Consider the following 19,315-nt stretch of genomic DNA (forward strand, 5'->3'; position numbering starts at 1 on the left):
ATAAGTAAAAAAAGTTATCTCCATCAGTTCTTCTACTGCTAATTGCATCGTTCTATAAGTATCCTGTTCGTGTGGAGAAGAACCATAGAAAAAGTCGTACAAATACTGTGAAGCATCCGAATATAATCTTCCACAGTATATCGTGTTTTTTCAATATACTTGTGTTTTTTATTTATTGAGAATTTTTATTCCAGATCTTACCTAAGTATTACGGTCATGGTTCTACTATCAAATCCATGGACACATATGCGTAAAATTTTGCGAACTTCCTCTGATTTACCCTACAGCCATATTGTGGCTTGCAGTTTCCCCGTCGTAATATATCAGCTCCACAAAAACAACGTAAAATTACTGTAATAAGTTTTAAATGCTTCAATATTTTTAGCATAGTATCCGTAATTGAAAAATGTTTGACTTCTCATTATTTGTCTGGAAATAACGCGTTTTCTAAATTTTCGAGATCAGGTTCAGAGTGGTTCAAATGGCTCTGAGCACTATGGGACTTAAATCTGAGGTCATCAGACCCTACACTTAGAACTACTTAAACCTAACTAGCCTAAAGACATCACACACATCCACGCCCGAGGCAGTATTAGAACCTGCGACCGTAGCAGCAGCACGGTTCCGGACTGAAGCGCCTAGAACCGCTCGGTCACAGCGGCCGGCTCGAGATAAGGAAGGGCAGTTATACTATACTGACAATGCTAGTGACAGAAATCGATCACTATCTATAGACTGATATGTCTTGATAAAACAACGGAATAATCGAAATACCTAGACAGGGATCTGAACACAAGTCCTAATGGATGCAAACCCAGTGCCTTACTCTCTATACTACATCAGTCGAATCATTGACAATAAAGGATCATCAGTATTCTTCAAAATACACTCACGCTTCGACTTTATATTTTGGTTTGTACTATCTTATCACATATTTTATTCTAGATGAAGATGTTGCAGTCGCCAGAAACAAAATATAAACTCCAAACCGAGAAAAGGTTATTCAGTATATTCTTGCATCACCAACCTATCACACCTGCTTTCCAACATTTAATTCCTATTTTTATTTTATTATTTTCTATTCTTCGGATTGCACATCTGGAATCTTTTCTCCATGCCGTTTTCTATTTTCAGTAAAGAAAATTCGTGTTAATTCAAGTTTGCAGTCATATCTCTATATCTCTTGTCTCCTCAGTATTCATTGCACTGATACATTAGGAACGGCACATCTACTTCGTCAATGATAGTGAACTGAGAGGTAGAAGCTACTTCACGTCATAATCCGTAATTTAATGTTACTACTCGTCTTATTACTCATCTCGTCAAAATTACTTTAGTAGCCATTTCTGAAAAAAATTGTAAGATGTGTTTGTTAACTTTTAGGAACATGTTACGAATATATAGGTTGTTAAGAATGTCTAAAATACCTGCACTGACCGAGTAGCAAATAGTTTTCTTCCAAACAGCCAGTTACTGCGGTGACACAAACCAAGGAACATTATGTTCGGTTATTGACAACACTCGTGGAAAATTGAAGAGGTTTACAAATGTTGGATGGTAAATTTGTTTAAAAAAATTGTTAGCATGTTTGACAGATGTTAGGAACACCATCAGCTCGACTTCTGCGTGTTTTCTTATTTTCATCTCAATAAACCTTGGAAAACAGAACTGGTAACTTCCGCAGCTCATTCAATACACAATTGTTTAACTGCTTTGTCAATTCGTTGTATGAGGTACATTAGTTATTCATCGAAACAGAGTGTTCTGTAGAGTAGTTACATAACTACTAACTACACTTGTTGCAATTACTTCCCACTTACATTTTTTTTTAAAGTAGAAAGAAAACTGGAAGCAAGGAAAATAGCCATTTGTGAAATTACCTATTCCCGTTGCGTAATCCGTAATTTCAGCACACATATGAATTAAAATCCTACTACATATGTTGTACGTATGGTACAAACGATAAGCAGTTGTGATTTTACCGAAGTGAAGAGCTGAAACGAAATTCAACAAGTAAAGGTCTTTGAAATGTAAAGGGATTTTGTAGCGTCGTAGCGGTCTACCTAACTCCAGAGATAACCTGTTGGTATCTAAAAGGGAGGTGAATTAACACACGGCAGTTAAAAATCATAAAAAATTTTGTCCTTTGCGGAATCACTGAAACGTAAGTTATTAACTATAAGAATAGACGCCTTACGCTTATGCATACCATGGCGAAATAATGAATTCTATTGAATGACTTCATTCCTTCGACCTGTCATCTAAAATTACGCTGCGCTTTCCAACTAAAACCACGCTGCAAATTTGCACTACCTGAAATAAGCATGTGCAACAACTGATTTCACCGTCTGGTGTCTTGGACTACCACAGCTACAACAGTTGAGGACATATTAAACGATGCCACAGTATAGAGAATTCCAGAATATATCCACTGGTGCAATCAGACATGCAGGCTAAAAGATATATTGTTGGTTTGCGTCGACAGCATTAGTACGGATGAAGATCTAATCTATGGCCTCAACATCTTCAGTTCTCAATTCGTTGTATGTCAAATGTGTTAATCTACATTTTTGATTGCTGAAACATGGATTATGTTTTATCAGAACTACTTTTCAAGGTCTCAAGGTCCTTTATGAATTTTTCTGGGCACGAGAACAACTCACTCGTCCGGGGTTTACGTCTAAAATACCTACTTTATGAGTTGTTCTGTGACACTTTTAATGTCATACTGACTTCAAATATTTAAAGCAATCAGTATGTGAAGGAACACACATCAATAACAGTTTGTACAGGAATACACATCGCACTGGTTCAGAGTAGCCATTCAGAAACTAACTTCTTGTCTTTTAGAACGTCTTTCACATAAATTACTTTCTAAGCGAATTCCAGGGTAGTTCCCTTTAGAAGACAACTGCCCTTTGCTTCTATATCCTTGTGCAGTCCGTCACGAGTGATCTTTACGTCGACAAACGTTGAACTCCTATATTCCTTTCATTCTTTATGCAACCAGTGAAATAAAGTAGTCTAAAAGTGTGAGTGAAGGTTCTGTTTGTGATAAACCTATTCGTCTCTCAAAACCAATTAATGGATTATAATTTTTTACACACCACACAAATACCTTCAAGTTTTAAGAACTTTTATTTATCGCGTGTTAATACCGTCACGTCGTAGGTGATATTTGGCTCATCATAAGGCAATTGGACTGTCTGAACTAGATTGTAAAGACCAAAGGTTCAATCACGTCTGTAGTATAATATAGTCAAGTACAAACAGTGAATCTGGTGTTGCTGTTCAGTGGAGCAACTAATTCTTTCAGATGAACTGGTAGCAGAAAACGGTTTTCAGTATTCAACTACACCACTTCACATTTCACTTTAGTGCCTAAGGAGCCGGCCGGGGTGGCCAGCGGTTCTAGGCGCTACAGTCTGGAACCGCGTGACCGCTGCGGTCGCAGGTTCGAATCCTGCCTCGGGCATGGATGTGTGTGATGTCCTTAGGTTAGTTAGGTTTAAGTAGTTCTAAGTTCTAGGGACTGATGACCTCAGAAGTTAAGTCCCATAGTGGTCAGAGCCATTTCAACCATTTTGCCAAAGGAGATTCTTTCATCCTTCGATTGTAGGTTGTGAGAAGTCATAAAATGAAACAAACTTAAACTTTCTTGGTGAAATGACTGGGAGACTGGCGTTTAACGTCCTGTTAATCTCTCAGAATTACTTAGGCCCAGACTGTTTTGCTGTCTCCTGCACATCTGCAGCAGGTCTTCTGAATGACGATCACTGTCGCCAGTTAGCAAGAATATTCTGCTGTGCCACGACATTCAACGCTGTTTAATTGTGTCAGATTCTGCCTTGACACCTCATATTGAGCTCTATTAATGATGGCTGTCGCTCAAAGTGGTGTTTGTCCCAGTATGGGTGTCAGTGCTACGACAGAAGGAAGAAAGGAAGTTTGGATTTTAACGTCTCGTCGACGACGAGGTCATCAGAGACGGAGCACAAGCTTGCATTGTACAAAGATGGAGAACGGAACCGGCCGTGTCCTTTGTTAGGAACCATCTGGACGTCCGCCTAAATTTAGGGAAACTACTTCCTAGGTTAAGGTAGGGTTGGTGCCTGTCCTGTGACTAGTAAGGTGACCGAGCAGGGTGGCGTAGTGGGTAGTACACTGGACTCGCATTCGGGAGGACGACGGTTCAATCCCGAGTCCGGCCATCCTGATTTGGTTTTTCCGTGATTTCCCTAAATCGTTTCAGGCAAATGACGGATGATTCCTTTGAAAGGGCACGGCCGATTTCCTTCCCCATCCTTCCCTTGTGCTCCGTCTCTAATGACCTCGTTGTCGACGGGACGTTAAACACTAATCTCCTTCTCTCCACTAGTAAGGTGCACACTGTTGATTCTGCTAAATTACAACGAGAAGGGAGCAGACGGTGATTTGCAGTCCCGAGTTGGTGCCCACTGCGCCCAGCTGATGATTGGTGTTATCTGGGAGGAAGGCCGCACCGAGCAACTTGCCAAAGCACGGGCGTCAGCCACGTAACGACTGTGCCACAGTTGTGCTAGGACGCGGCCCCGATAACACTGCGTGCCGTACCGACTCAACTTCTACAAGTTTATCACTCGCACGTTTTATGCCGTAGGTCTGTGATGACTTTTTTTAAAGTCTTGGAGTACAAGACTGTCTGCTTCTAGCGGCTTTAGAAATTTCAGATTTTTCTTTATGTTAGCTCTAAGCCTCGCGTAAAAGAAATCATACATTACTGCGGCTTCTTCGTTCTTTGCCTATTTACCGGAAATTTCAAAATAACAGCAATTTGGTAAGTATCAGGAATTCATCACTTGGGATACTAGCGTCTCCAGTATAATGATTAAAAACCAAACCACCATGCGGAAAGCGTACCAGTTTGCTACCCTTCCAGAGAATTTATAATTTCCTTGGAGTAGTCTCCTACTTTTTTGCCTCTTCTATATCGTTTTCGCTTAACTAAAATTGAGATTATTATTAACGAAGTGCAGTGTAAAATAATAACAGGAGAGAAATAACGGTTGAGTTGTGTATAAATGTATGTTAAAATCCGTGTCAAAGAATCCTCCAAAATAATTGGAGGAAAATATTGACATAAAAATACGTAAAAATCGAGCTAGTGAAAACTTCAGATTGATAACTAAATTCAGTTATGTTTATCCCTAGAATCCGTAACAATTATAAGTTACACATAAGGTTTTACTCATTCTAAACGGCAACTAGTTTCAAGTCATTATTATTAACTCAACTTCACATGTATGTACGTTGACAGAGCCACGTCTTTTTTCCTCACAGAATCGTGCGTCAATTATGTCCAGAATTTGTTTTACTCATTTCTTAACGATCCTAAGAGGAAAACCTCAACCACTGCGTCATGTGCCATCGCAGATTTACCGAACGAGCTGGGGGAAATTTAGTAAAGAAACAATTGTCTGCACTGGTTGTATTTTTAATCAATAAATTATAAAACAAAATAACCACTACTGGTCGTTTCCGAAAACTAAATCCATAAGTTAATTCAGTTTCACATAGGTCAGCGACAAATAATTCAGGAAACATTCGTACCCAATTAACAGTTCTAAAATATTTAGTGAGTTGGCGCACTGGTTAGCACACTGGACTCGTATTCGGGAGGACGACGGTTCAAACCCGCGTCCGGCCGTCCTGGTTTATTTTTTCCGTGATTTCAATAAATCGTTCCAGGCAAATTCCGGGATGGTTCCTTTGAAAGGACACCGACGATTTCTTTCCCCATCATTCCATAATACGACAGGATCGATGACCTCGCTGTTTGGTCTCCACTCCCTCTCCCAAATCAACCAACCAACCAATGTTGTTTGAAATCTCATTAAAGGTGAATTCACGAGTTACGAAAATGTAAAAGCAATGAGTGTTTTTACATCGACTAACTATTTCGTTCATCAAATTTTCTGCAGTTGTAGGTAGCTCTATAAACTCTGTGTACGCGCTATTTTAGCATCGGCAACGACAGTGGTATTAATTTGTAATGCATGCAGCAATCACAAGATTGGAAATGGCAGTATGTGGATACAGAAATACTTTTAGAGTACAGTATTGTGCTATACACTTTTTCAGTATCCTAACAGTTTATTTTACAGATAGAAAAATATGGCACGGGTAGGGTTCACACACAGGCTATAAAGTCTACTTTGATCCACTGAATTGTCTTAGCCGGCCGCGGTGGCCGAGCGGTTCTAGGCGCTCAGTCCGGAACCGTGCGACTGCTACGGTCGCAGGTTCGAATCCTGCCTCGGGCATGGATGTGTGTGATGTACTTAGGTTAGTTAGGTTTAAGTAGTTCTAAGTTCTAGGAAACTGATGACCTCAGATGTTAAGTCCCATAGTGCTCAGAGCCATTTGAACCATTTGAATTGTCTTATCTTCTAATGTAATGAAGGTAAAATGTGTTAACTTTGTTGATAAATGAAGGAAAAAATTGAAGTCTGATGTTATATGGCACATATCAAGTATTAGCCACTCATTCCTCCACAGGTAAACGTTTAAATACCAGCGTAAATAATGTAGGTATATAGTTCATAAATATAAATACACTTTTGATTACAACTGACTATAAATAAAAACATTGACAAAGAACTACGACCGCATCTCGTGGTCGTGCGGTAGCGTTCTCGCTTCCCACGCCCGGGTTCCCGGGCTCGATTCCCGGCGGGGTCAGGGATTTTCTCTGCCTCGTGATGGCTGGGTGTTGTGTGCTGTCCTTAGGTTAGTTAGGTTTAAGTAGTTCTAAGTTCTAGGGGACTGATGACCATAGATGTTAAGTCCCATAGTGCTCAGAGCCATTTGAACGATTTTTTTGAAAGAACTACGATAAATGAAATGTAGAATAAGAATAACTAATGAACGACGTAATAGTGAGCATTTTTCCGGTTATGTATTCAAATTAGTAAGTAAAACTAGTGATAATCATGTGGGAAACTTCCATAGAACTTCCAAAGATTTGGATATATGCACAGCGTACAAGCTGTAACATAAATTGAAGCTGAGTAGATTCACGGTAATGCCTGGAAATTTTCTGATCGGTCAGGATTAATTTAGTCCTCATGACGTTATTGATAACAAAGTAAAAGTAAAGAGTTGGATATCATTCAGAGGGAGATTTGTTGAATCACCTAAATTATACTTGGATCTATCAGAAACAGATGTAGCTATACAATTATCGAAAATTGAAAGTGGTGGAACTACTGACTGCAGACTTCGCAGAAAATCTTTTGAATAAAGATGTGAAGTGTGAATGACCATACATAACTGAAATATTACCCTTTTTTAAACTTTATGTACTTTCATTGCAGTACGCTGGTCATGTAGTCCCACGTAGCTCTGTATCTTGGTTAGCTGGTATTATCTACAACTGTTCAATACCTCATTACGACTATACTTGTACCACAACTTCGATGATTGTCTTATCAGACTATTCTCATTAATTTATAAATGTATCCCAAACCTTTCCCTTATATTATTTCATGCGAATTTTCTATAAACACCTATGCCATTAGAGGTCCCTCTTCGTCCCAATCACTATTCGAGGTAGTGTTTGTCACATATTTCTTCTGAAATCAGTTTCTGCGGAGAACTCGTAAATTATTTAATAGCACCCTAAGTCACTGTAAGACGAATGCCGTATTTTTGGTGGACCTGAAATTCCTTTCTTAACCGAGCTAACCCTTCGTCATTACTAACTTCGACATCAACGAGACGCTACATTTAAGGTTCCCTTGTTTTGCACTGGCATATCCTTAGTCTTTTGTAGGACGTAGTATTATTTTTATCGAGGGATGATTAAAATACGAAATCTAATTTCGTATGCAATAAATATCATGTAATAATCTAAAGAGCTGTAGCCCTATTTCACTCGGTTGCTACGATTTCTGCCTTTGTTTCGCCATCTTGTTGAAGCGAGCATTTTACAATGGCCGTGAGGTACCGTCGATACGTATGTCCACGGGGCGCAGCGAACACAAGAGCAGCAGGAAAAACGACAAACAGTTCCGAGGGCAGAGTCAGAGGCGGGGCTGGAATTGCTGGAGGTCGCACGGCAGCCAAAGATCGCCAGATAAAAGCCAGCAGTAAATCCAAGGCTCCACCGAGGCCGGGAACGCCCGCCTCCCGCGATCCGCACTCCGAATGTGCGCCACGGATAATAAGGGGACGCGCAAACGTCCTGCTCTCCATACCGTGACCAGCGATCTAGCCATGTGGCCAACAGATTGCTTAAGCTGCCACTCGATTAGGAAGTGTGTCTCCGAAGCAAAGCGGTTGCGTACCGGAGACCAAATCGAGGCAGTCGTTTCTCCATACTGGTGCGGAAACGAAGTCTCCAATATTTAATCGCGACTCGGTAGCAATCCAGATTTGTGTTTTCCGCTATTGAACTTTCACTCGAACTGGCCTGTAAACAATAAAATGTAATCTTCACATTATACAGGAAAACGTTTGTAGATTACAAAATGAGAGCGTATTCGGAGTTGTGCGCTGCCACTGAAACGTAAAAAAAAAGAATTGATTTTTGAATGTATTTCAGTTGTGAGCCTAGTTTTTTGACCTGTCTGTAATGATCTTGCGCTGGTAGGGTTAGGCTCCGTCACAGTGTCAGGTAAACTGTTGTATCGAGTTGGTCTACCAACACGTGGAAGCCCAGAGGTTTACAAAGAGGGCAAATTGTCGGTGTCCGGATGGTCTGTGCATCGCTTACTACAGTGGAAAATCTACTATCTGTATCTGGCGGTGTTATATCTAGTGACATCACAGCTTGAGGAGATTAATAAGAAATTCTATGTACTAACATGGCAGTGGGAGAAAAAGTAAATTTAATGTAAGGGCAAAGGTTGCTAAACGTGACTGATATTAGTGACTGCTGAGCGTCATATGCACCTATCGAACACAGTGCCCATGCAAACAATGCGATTATTATACAAAAAAACCATGACTGAGTTACTATTGACAAATCTTTTGTAAACTAGCTATACGTAAAAGAAGAGATTCATTAGGAACATGAGTGAAAGGTCTAGACTACCGGCAGCCGGGCTCTCCGAGCGGTTCTAGGCGCTACAGTCTGGAACCACGCGACCGCTACGGTCGCAGGTTCGAATCCTGCCTCGGGCATGGACGTGTGTGATGTCCTTAGGTTAGTTAGGTTTAAGTAGTTCTAAGTTCTAGGGGACTGATGATCTCGGATGTTGAGTCCCATAGTGCTCAGAGCCATTTGAACCATTCTAGACTACCGACCAACGGAAAAGACACATGTAAAGTGTAGTGGAACAATGTTACCTATTGCAGGACATGTTTGCATGTAGAACACAGGAGACGAAGCGTAACTGCCTCCAACTGTGAAGCGTGCTGGAGGTTCTGTAACAGGTTTGGGCGGCAATATTATAGTAAGGAAAGGCAACCGATAACACTTATGAAACCAGTTTAGTTCACTTTATGCACCCCTACAGGGGATTGCATTTCCCAGTGTGATAACGCCTTTATTCACAAGGTGGTAAGTAACCGATATTGCTTCCTTATCACAAGGAACCGGAACAGCCTCTTCGACATGAATATTATAAAATAACGTTTATAACTATTTGGAATACGTGTGTATCGTTACGGTGAGAGTTCGTGTCACCATAAACATCAAATGTAATTCTAAATGTGTATTCCACTTTTTTTCATACAATACATTCTACGTCCTTTTCCAATTAATATTCTGTGATCAATATTGATAGCTTACCACTCTGGTTCGCGAATTTTTCGTAAGTGAAAAGTAATTTGTTACGCTTTGTTACTCAATAAGACGAGATTTTCTGTTGAAATTCATACGCAAACAATAATTGTGAAAATAGGATCAATTGTCAAAAAAATCAAATGTGTGTGAAATATTATGGGACTTAACTGCTAAGGTCATTAGTCCCTAAGCTTACACACTACTTAACCTAAAGTATCCTAAGGACAAACACACACACACCTATGCCCGAGGGAGGACTCTAACCTCCGCCGAGACCAGCCTCACAGTCCATGACTGCAGCGCCCCAGACCGCTCGGCTAATCCCGCGCGGCTTGGATCATTTTTTTTAAATTTCACCATCATTGCAATAATAATTAAAAGTGACTGCTCGAGGGAAAAATGCCAATACAGAACCCAGTCGTAGCAACATAGTTTTTATAACATATGGATATCCACTAATTTGCCACTTCTCTTGCAGTATTTTGTGTAAATGATATTATTTACTTATTCGAATTGATTTTGAGCTACATATTGTGATTTCGCATAAAATCTGTAGTGATGAAGTATTTTGTGTTGTCCTCAACTGTGTTGTTCTACTCCGGGCAATCGAAGACATATTTTTGGGGTACGCCTCACTGTCATCTCTACGAGACTTGAAATCATTATGTGTCTGGCAGCTTATTGTGATATTTTCTCCGTTATATTCACGGTTCACTCCTCAGAACCTGATTTCAGCCTTTCTGTTTAGTAATCTTGGCGTGATATCTACACTGTTTTTAATTAATAATTACCAAAATGCGTTTGTGCAGTTTGAAACTACTTTTAAATGGGTAAGATAACATTCTTCCACTACCATGTTAACATTTTATTTTTAATGACGTCCAAATCCAATCATACTTTACAACGGCGTTCGAAAATCATCCGTAAACGTAACTAAAGGAAGTGAAATAATCTCCAATTTTTTTGACTGGAGTCTTGTGTTTTACCATTGTGCCTCTTCACTTGGTCCAGAAGATGTATCCACAACGAAATATTTTACTACATTTTATTAACCTAGTTTCATTTCCGGTTATTACAAGTAATAAAGATGATACAGAGCTACTTTGTTTTATCTATTTGTTGCAGCACTCGTCTCCATGAAAATGATTTTTGGTGATGGTAATGCGTTTGCACCAATCGTATGTAGGTTCAAAGCGCTGTGATAGAAGAAATTGTCATCTTCGTGATTTGAGCGGCAAAACAAGGCATAGGTGTTATCTACAGTTCATGAAGTGGGTAACACTCAGTAAGGCTTATTTTCGACAGGTTACCGCAATTGTTGAAGGCAGTTACTGATAAATCGGAAGTTTTCAAATCCAAGATAAGGATTTTTTCAGAATAAACTCCTTCCGTGTCCTACTAGAGTAGTTTAGTTCCACTAAATTATGGGTATATAATTTACTGAAATAAATAGAATGGAGTACTTTACACTCCCCTGATTTCTATGGCAATTGTAAATTAGTAAAATGCATTGATAAGGACAAAATCTGTTCACGCAAAGCGTATACAGGTTTGTTTATATAATCCAGTCAACCTGATAAAGGTTTCCCATGTTTTTCCTTAAAATTTCAGTCGAATACGAGGTTGATTCTCATTAACAGACCATAGCTAGCGACATCCATTTTCCTTGCTCCTTAGTAAAACTTCTAATGGCATAAACTGTTATACAGTGTTCTATGGTAATGTCGCTGACGTAGACCACCTCTTACATAAAAAATACTTAAATAGGCTTTTCATGCAGAAAGAACTGAGCAGCGACTTTGAACTGCCTCGTCTAGAGAAGGCATTATTACTATGGTTGTTTGGAACAAACGAGTTCTGTAAGCCACACTTACAGACGAACGACCCAGCTAGAAGAAACATAGTAAATATTGCTCTAATATAAGAGACTCAGTAGAGTGAAGTTTCAGTTACCAGGGGATAGTTTTGGAAGAAAATCTGCTAATTGTGGAACCATGAGCTTCCTATTCTGAAAGTCGAGTTACGGGTCACGGTACAATGACCCACAAACTCCATGACGAACACAGAGGAATGAAATACACATTTCGAATTAGAATCCTAAAGGAAGCTATAAGAAATAAGATATCGAAATGGAGTGAACCTTAGGAGTAGTTATTATTTTTTAATACGCTATCTTTCCATAGAGACAGCACGAGAGCGCTTTGTTTATTGTGTCTCTTTCAGTCACAAAACAAACCGGTAGCTACCCACTTCTTTAAAAATGTGAGATTTCCCTAAAACGTGTGAGAACTACAAAATACGCTGGGGAATCATAATCGCCCAAAACTGACCGTGCCGTCCTCTATCAAACGAATTAATATCTACTTCAAGAGAGAGAGTGAGAGTAGTATTTCGGAACCGTGAAAAATATCTATTTCTTCCATACCACAAATATGGCTGTAGCTCTCACATTAGAAGTAACGGAGGATAGTGACACAGACAATCACGTAATAGCAACTAGACCAATGTCCTCTGATAAAAATAATTGAGAGCTCAGACGAGTCACTACAGTTAATGTAAGGATAAGAGGATAAATTAAGTGCTTTTCGTTTTGGTCTATTAATTCAAACGTTACAGCACGGTTTTTGTACCAGTTAATCACCGCCGAGGCAAGAGAACCAACTATTATGTAATTAACGTCTTGTCATACTGTGCGTTATTACAAAGACATGCCAACACTGCTTTGCAGCCGGCCGGTGTGGCCGAGCGTTTCTAGGCGCTTCAGTCCAGAACGGCGCGACCGCTCCGGTCGCAGATTCGAATCCTGCCTCAGGTATGGATGTGTGTGATATCCTTAGGTTAGTAGGTTTAAGTAGTTCTTAGTTCTAGGGGACTGATGACCATAGATGTTAAGTCCCTTAGTGCTCAGAGTCATTTGAACCAACTGCTTTGCATATAGGTGCCATGGGATGAACGAGATTGTAGATATGTTCCAGAGAGACATTTTGTTATTCTTTAAGGACAAGCTCCACTTCTTCAAAAGTCTATGACCGTGCCGCAGTTTCTCTTTCAAGCGAATTATAGAGATGTCCAGATAAATTCAAATGCAGAATGTATACACTATGCACGGCAAGCCGAGGAACAAGGGAGGTTAGAATTTGACGCACTGTTGACAACAAAGTCATCACAGACGGTACATTCGAGCGAGATGCCGTGTATTAGGGACTACGCAAGCAGTCGAGGACTCAAATCTTCACCAGTTCTTGATTTACACTTTCAGTGGTTTTCCTAAATCCCTTAAGGTGTATGCTACGGTGGTTCCTTTGAAAAGGACACGGCCGAAAGAGTGCAGAATCAAGATCTGAAATCCTCGTGAGAGATTTCACCGCTGATCCTTCTGAATGCGAATCCACTTCACTCAATTTCTTTTCTTACATCAGGCATCACTTCAGGGTACTGTATGTTAGGTCAAATTTCGAGACGTCTTTTTAACTGTTCGAGAATACATTAAACGAACACATATATTTCGCAACTTGTAGCTTATCGTCCTCCGTCCAAGCAATACGAGAAATCATATCCATAAACAGGGATAGAATAACTAAGCCATCACTATACCATAGAACAAGAAAGAGGTCGGAGACTTTCCGATCTGTACTGTGAGAAGTCAGAGAATCGTGCCGAATTGTACACGCTCTGTCCAGGTGTTAAGAAATCAGTTACCGTATTCGACACCGAAAGGCTTTCCGTCACTGAACTAAACTTGGCTCCCTTCGTGGAGCCCCCGTCGACGATGTTCGTCCATCCAAAGTAGGGGAGCCCACCTGTGAAAATAGTGGATGGCCAACACGGTATAGTTTTCTGCACACTGTCGCCGTTACACAGAAAAAATAAAATGAGAACACATGACACTGAAGTATTGTTAAGAGCATAGATATGGGTTACAGCATTGTTTATGGTCTCGGGCTTTGAGAAACAAAATGATGAAAAACAACCGTGTCCTGCATTCAGAAACTCTAATGACCTTGTTGTTGATGGGGTGCGAAACGCTAATGTTGATGCATCCATACGAACTTATGTGCTGGATACTGATCGAGAAAGTTGCGTAATGACAGGACTAGAATTCGGGACGAATAACGTTGACATCGCGCTCACTCCTGCGCTATTTAGGTGTTCCGTCGTTTCTCTAAATCGCTTAAGGCGAATGTTGGGTTGCTCCTTGCGAGGTTTTAATTTACCAGGAAGCTTCAAATCAGCACACACGACGATGCAGAGTGGAAATTCATTCTGGACAGTTTGTTCCACAGACGCAAGGGTGAAATGAGAAAGGAGAGGAGATTTTTTTTCTCTACAAACGTACAGCCAAGATTCTGGGTCCGATCTGGTACTGCAGTTATACACTGAACCGCCAAAGAAACTGGTAAAGGCATGCTATTCAAATACAGAGACATGTAAACAGGCAGAGTACGGCGCTGCGACCGGCAACGCCTATGTATGACAACAATGTCTGGCGCAGTTGTTAGATCAGTTACTGCAGGTGATCAAGATTTAAGTGAGTTGAACGTGGTGTTATAGTCGGCGCTTTAGCGATGGGACGCAGCATCTCTGAGATAGCGATGAAGTGGAGATTTTCCCGTACTACCATTTCACGAGTGTACCGTGAATATCAGGTTCCAAATGGTTCAAATGGCTCTGAGCACTATGGGACTTAACATCTTAGGTCATCAGTCCCCTAGAACTTAAACTACTTAAACCTAACTAACCTAAGGACATCACACAATACCCAGCCATCACGAGGCAGAGAAAATCCCTGACCCCGCCGGGAATCGAACCCGGGAACCCGGGCGTGGGAAGCGAGAACGCTACCGCACGACCACGAGATGCGGGCGTGAATATCAGGCATCCGTTAAAACATCAGATCTCCGACATCGCTACAGCCGGAAAAAGATACTGCAAGAACGGGACCAACGACGACTGAAGAGAACTGTTCAACATGACAGAAGTGCAACCCTTCCGCAAATTGCTGCATATTCCAGTACTGGGCCATCTATTAGTGTCAGCGTGCGAACCACTCAACGAAACAACGGAACCAAAGGCCTACTCATGAATCCTTTATGACTGCACGACACAAAGCTTTACGCCTCGCCTGGGAACGTCAACACCGATATTGGACTGTTGATGACTGGAAACATGTTGCCTGGTCGGATGAATTTCGTTTCAAATTGTATCGAGCGGATGGACGTGTACGGGTATGGAGACAACCTCATGAATCCATGGACCCCGCATGTCAGCCGGGGCCTGCTGAAGCTGGTGGAGGCTCCATAGTGGTGTGGGGCGCTTTCAGTTGGAGTTATATGGGACCTCTGATACGTCTAGATACGACTCCGACAGGTGACACGTGCTCAAGCATCCGGTATTATCACCGGCATCCATGCATGTCAATTGTGCATTCCGACAGACTTGGGCAATTCCAGCAGGACAATGCGACATCCCACACGTCCAGAAGTGCAACAGAGTGGCGCCAGGAACACTCTTCTGAGTTTAAACACTGCCGCTGTCCACCGAACTACCCACAAATGAACATTATTGAGCATATCTGGGATGTCTTGAAACGTGTTGTTCAGAAGAGATCTCCAGCACATGTACGGATTTATAGAGAACCCTGCTGGATTCATGGTGTCAGTTCCCTCCAGCACTACTTGACACATTAGTCGAGTACATGCCCCGCACTTCTACGTGCTCACAGGGGCCCTACAAGTGTACCAGTTTATTTCACTTTTCAGTGTAGAATGAAGGTAGATTTGTGAAATCTACATCTACATCTACGTCCATACTCCGCAAGCCACCTGACGGTGTGTGGCGGAGGGTACCTTGAGTACCTCTATCGGTTCTCCCTTCTATTCCAGTCTCGTATTGTTCGTGAGGAGAGTGAGGAAAAGTGCTGAGGACACCAGTGACTAAGAAACTGATGAGAAAAAGAGAGCGCGTAAAAATCATCGAGCCTGAGCATAGGAAGGACTGACATGCTCACACAACCAGACGTTAAACACTGCCTTCGCAAATATTCAAAGCGGCTGACACAGCAAAATAAACTTACAAATTGCAATCAAAAAAGTTGTAGTCGGAATCACAGTCAGCTATCCTCTTTTTACAAGACTACGGTCTTCAAAACCATTCTGACCAAATACTAAAACGGTTATTTACACTCACAACTAGCTAAATCATTCGCAATCTTTGTCAAAGTTGTTCCAGTATTTTGTCTCCGGCACTCACGTAATTGACCTAGCGAAAGCTTAATCGTCTCTGTACTCGGCGAGGCCGCAGCCCCTGCTGCGCTCGGTCAGGGGATGAGTAAAGAAAGTAGGGGTAGATGGTGGGCTTCCGGCGGCGGGTCGCGTGCAAATGTGGAGCGGAGGCTTTAGGTACCTGTTGACAGCGCTGAGGAGAGCGCGCGACAGCGGCCGAGAAGCACGTGTGCGCCCGGTGACGGCTGGCTGTAGCATCAAGCCCAATCAGCCTCGTTGCTTCTCTATCAAGCGTATCCGGTCGCCGCGGCCGCCTGTTCGGGGAAGGAAGGCGCGCTCAAGGCGGCGAGGCGGCCGACCGCCCACGCGCCCTCCTCTTTAAATGACCACACTGCAAGCTCGCTCGCTTACCAATTCTCCGCAGCTTACAAAAGTCGCCTTCTCCGTCGTGCACTGCCGCGCTCCTTGTAATATGCCAGCTTTTCCTTTGTTCTTTCCCTATACGATAGAATTTCCCGTAGCTTCTGCGTCAGTAAAAGCGCGATTTTATTATTATTAGGAGTCACAGTCTTGTGCCATTTGACTTATTTATTCCCTTCTGGATATACCACTGTGATTCCAGCTTTGTGTTCATTTTCGAGTATTTCATTACTGTCCATTCTCAGTCAGTTACATAGCTTGTCGTAGTACATACTAAGATAATCTCAAACATTATTTGACCATTAAGGTACATCCCTGTATGGTCAGAAAATGATGATGACGTTCTCGGCATATACTCCGACAAGCAATGTAACTGATCTCGAAAGGACAGTAATGCGTCACTTGAATGTAGCTACCAAGCAGAAATTGCAATAGTACATGCAGAAGCAATTTGGGGAGCAAAATAACTGACGATGGTCGAAGTAGAGAGGATATAAATTGTAGACTATCAATGGCAAGGAAAGCGTTTCTGAAGAAGAGAAATTTGTTAACATCGAGTATAGATTTAAGTGTCAGGAAGTCGTTTCTGAAAGTATTTGAATGGAGTGTAGCCATGTATGGAAGTGAAACATGGGCGATAAATAGTTTGGACAAGAAGAGAATAGAAGCTTTCGAAATGTGGTGCTACAGGCGAATGCTGAAGATTAGATGGGTAGATCATATAACTAATGAGGAGGCATTGAATAGGATTGGGGAGAAGAGAAGTTTGTGGCACAGCTTGACTAGAAGAAGGGATCGGTTGGTAGGATATGTTCTGAGGCATCAAGGGCTCACCAATTTAGTATTGGAAGGCAGCGTGGAGGGTAAAAATCGTAGAGGGAGACCAAGAGATGAATACATTAAACAGATACAGAAGGATGTGGTTTGCCGTAGGATGAAGAAGCTTGCACAGAATAGAGTAGCATGGAGAGTTGCATCAAACCAGTCTCAGGACTGAAGACCACAACAACAACAACATCCAGAAGCAAATAAATAGCAGTCACATGACGAAAGCATTATCATTTAGAAATGGTTCAAATGGTTCTGAGCACTATGGGACTCAACTGCTGTGGTCATCAGTCCCCTAGAACTTAGAACTACTTAAACCTAACTAACCTAAGGACATCACACACATCCATGCCCGCGGCAGGATTCGAACCTGCGACAGTAGCAGTCGCACGGTTCCTGACTGCGCGCCTAGAACCGCGGGACCACCGCGGCCGGCTATCATTTAGACCATAAGAAGCTGATTACAATAATTTCCTCTAGATTAAGCACATCGACACTTCAGTTATATCCTTTAGCGAAAGAAGAAAACTCTGAATAGAACCTTTCCATATTCTGAACAGGAATGACGAGTATATAGTGAGAGTCATGACAGCATTCGGCTACACAAGCGTTGAAAACTATCGAAGAAGCGAAGTGCCAAAGACTGACACGTTCCTGGTGACTAGTTTCGGGAGGAGATTCCTAGAAAATACCAGCTAACGTCGCAACATAGTCTGCTTCTTCATTTTGTCTGAACCAAAGAACAAATTTTTTAAATCGGAGATCCTAATAACTGCAACATGTTGAGTAGAGGAACTCTAATAGATCTGGTTCCTGTTATACCTCCTTCGCACGTGTCCCTTTTTATCACCTGGAGATTTGTTTACAGCGACAGAGTCAATGCGGAAAGAATGTCTAAAGCACCGGGGCGTACGTCTTCCAACAGCGTGTCACTTGCGAGTGCTGGCACCAAGTGAATAAACAACTCCTATCTCGATCGATGGTAAGAGTTGGATATAGCTTCTCTCTTCCCATTCCTGTCGGCTTCCCGCTTTTGGTCCCGTAGATTCCTGTCTGTGCTAAATCAATTGTCCTTGTGCTTGCTGGATTTGTATTCATGACATTATATGTACCTCTTAATGTAAACAAAAAAGCACAGACAGTGGAAAACGCTCCGTAAACGATCTTTATAAGCTACTGGAGCTGTATGTACATACATCCAACATATCACGACGGGCGGATTCGAGCTTGTTACACAAGACGCTCCTGATAAGCGAATTTGATATTTTATGCACGCAGCCAACCAATTTATAACAATTCTTTCCGTTATCCCATCGATATATATCAAACTGCCCGAATTAATTTCCTGTGTTACATAATGGTAAGTCGTACACTTAAGCATATGCAGTTTTCCTGTTTCACTTAAAATAGTTTTCTAGGAGAAACGTTTTGTTTAATTTTCTCTGTGAATTTTTTTACGCATATCCTCTGTACTATTTCCATTTCTTCTCCTGTCTCGATACGGCTACATAAATTTAGATTTGTTTAGTATAAAACAAAATTACTCATCTTGAGTGTGATTTCCTTTTATGCTTATTTTATCGACGCACTACACTCATATCTGAATTCGGTAAACTCGTAAAGCTTGCTGCAGTGATATCTAATTTAAAACAAGAAGACGGTGCTCTTCGGCGAAATATCTCTCCTGAAGTTTAAAAGGCCATCAACCCGATTTCACGTTCCATTTATTTATCTGAAACGCCCAACATGACATGATTTGGTCATCCTCAGTTATACTTTATGCTGCTGTCTACCGCTGTTCATCGTACAGGTGTACGTCGTGGTTGATGTGGAACAAAGTGCCGTGTCTCCAGAACGCGAATTTTAATCACAGTCTTAGTCTGTGTTAGTGTGGTACTGAAAGGTGACGAGAGATGCTAGCACATGGCCAGAGTACTAACAGTACCGTTTGATTTGAAGTTTCGTGTCATCGAATGCATTATAATCATTAGATTATCCATATGTGACTTACCCGTCGCAGCTATTAATTGCAGTGAATCAAATTCTATTTTTGCCAAAGTTTCATTTACTAAAAAGC

General features: G+C 41.5%; 1 protein-coding gene across 2 annotated transcripts in view; it reads right to left on the reverse strand.

The window, feature by feature from the left end:
* The window catches only part of LOC126298857 (homeotic protein distal-less-like), a 301,048-nt gene that overhangs the window by 3,131 nt on the left and 278,602 nt on the right, over positions 1–19,315 (reverse strand). The window lies entirely within an intron of this gene.

Source organism: Schistocerca gregaria, chromosome X, assembly GCF_023897955.1.
Source record: "Schistocerca gregaria isolate iqSchGreg1 chromosome X, iqSchGreg1.2, whole genome shotgun sequence".
In the NCBI taxonomy this organism is placed as follows: Eukaryota; Metazoa; Arthropoda; class Insecta; order Orthoptera; family Acrididae; genus Schistocerca; species Schistocerca gregaria.